This window comes from Octopus bimaculoides, chromosome 8, assembly GCF_001194135.2.
Source record: "Octopus bimaculoides isolate UCB-OBI-ISO-001 chromosome 8, ASM119413v2, whole genome shotgun sequence".
NCBI lineage: Eukaryota > Metazoa > Mollusca > Cephalopoda > Octopoda > Octopodidae > Octopus > Octopus bimaculoides.
The window spans coordinates 87634128-87636133 of NC_068988.1; the positions used below are offsets into that span (position 1 = coordinate 87634128).

General features: G+C 36.7%; 1 protein-coding gene across 6 annotated transcripts in view; it reads right to left on the minus strand.

The window, feature by feature from the left end:
* The window catches only part of LOC106880431 (tetraspanin-18), a 535121-nt gene that overhangs the window by 54391 nt on the left and 478724 nt on the right, over window positions 1-2006 (minus strand). The window lies entirely within an intron of this gene.

Genomic DNA, 2006 nt, shown 5'->3' on the forward strand with positions numbered 1-2006 from the left:
TGGTGGTTGTTTAGTTCCAGATAGTTCCTGAACAAGCAAACCTAAAATCAAAGTTGTTCCAATTCTGACCATCCCATCTTTTTTTTTTTTTTGTAGACATTGTAAGACTACATTATGAGATGTTTACTTCAACTCTTTTGGAGGAGATTTGGCTGCTACTTTTAGCAAATAGGAGGACCATGCAAGGCTTCTATGATGCTTAACTAGTGTTTGAATATGGTGTTTTTCTATACATGTGGTTGGTGGGTGCATATGTGGCTCTATGAAGTGATTGTATGTATGGGGTGAATGTGTGGCTTTGTGGATACATATCTTTAAATAGAGAGTTGGTATGTATTAAACATATGGTTGTATAAATGTTTGTATGTGTGTATATGTGTGTGTGTGTATGCATGTTAATAGGAATGCATACAAATATGTTTCACTATGTTTATTTTAACTTTAGGCGCTTCTTGTTTAAACAAACTGGTTAGCCTGCATTGATAGAATGACAAAGTCAGTGAAAGATATAATTCCTCAAGGATAGGAAGAAATCTATCCAGATTTACTTTCACACACACACACACACAGGATCTGCATAAAGGAATAAAAACTACAAAAAGTAAAAAGAAATATAAAACATTCATCATTATAGCAGATTTGAACATGAAATCTTTGGGTTTGGTGCAGATTAACAGCTGAATGCTGAGGGAAAGAGAGTTTACAGGAGTGGAAATGAAAGAAAGATGGAAGACAAGTGTTAATTTTGAATAAATCCATGAGGCCCATTAGACTAGAGTGGTTTTTACTGGTGGAGAATAACAAACAAGAGCATCAACAATGATGACAAATCACTGATATTTGGTAGGGAAAAATAAAAATTCTAAGAAGAAATGGAAGACAGAGGATTTTTTAAAATCGAATACCAACTTTGAACTATGTTTTGGAACCATCTTTAGAACTGACTGTACAAATGCTGTAGCACAAATTGTTGTCATTGATGTTATATAGTTCCATAGCAGCACCAATCCAACAGAACTATCATAAAAAAGGTTGTGGTTGTCACCATCCCAGACCTGTCCCCCAGAAGTATTGGGGCAGGCATGACTGTAATCAAGAAGCTTGCTTTGGAACCACCCGATTTGGAGTTCAATGCCACCACGTGGCCTCTTGGACAAGTATCTTCTACTGTAAGCCCTGGGCTGACCAATGCTTTGAGTGAATTTGAAAGACGGAAACAGTGATTCATAATTTAAAGGAGGAAATTTGTGAACTTTGAATGTATAAAGAGTATAAACAAGTGTAAAATAGTGTAAACAACTAAAATAAAAATATATCTAAATAACATTTTTTTCTTAATACTTTTTACGTAGTGGTCGAAGGAAGCTCTGGCTTTCGTTAGGCGTGGTCCACATAACCATTCATGATACAGAGGCTGGGAGCTTCTGTATCGGTTCGGGAATGAATCGCCATCACATCACTTAGTTGCAAACACGTTATATAGCTGCAACAGAATGCTGCATCACCAACAATAACATGATTTCTCTAAGACACCACCCAGTAATCTATCAAGTCCATTTACACATTTCTCAATACATACTGCTGTTATAACTTCCCTCACTCATAGATTTGCTAGTAAGAACTAATATGTACTTGTGTTTGTCTTAATTATCCCATATATATATATATATATATATATGGGATTTCACTATATATAGTGAATTCGATTCCCCAAATGGGCTGTATGTTGTGTTCTTGAGCAAGACACTTTATTTCACATTGCTCCAGTTCACTCAGCAGTAGAAATGAGTTGCTGGTGCCTTCTCCTTGGATAACATCAGTGGAGTGAAGAGGGGAGGCTGATATGCATGGGCGACTGCTGGTCCTCCATAAACAACCTTGCCTAAGCTTGTGCCTCAGAAGTGGAACTTTCTCAGTGCAACTTCATGGTCATTCATGATTGAAAGGGTCTTTACTCTTTACCCTTTAATATATATATGTGTGTGTGTGTGTGTGTGTGTGTGTGT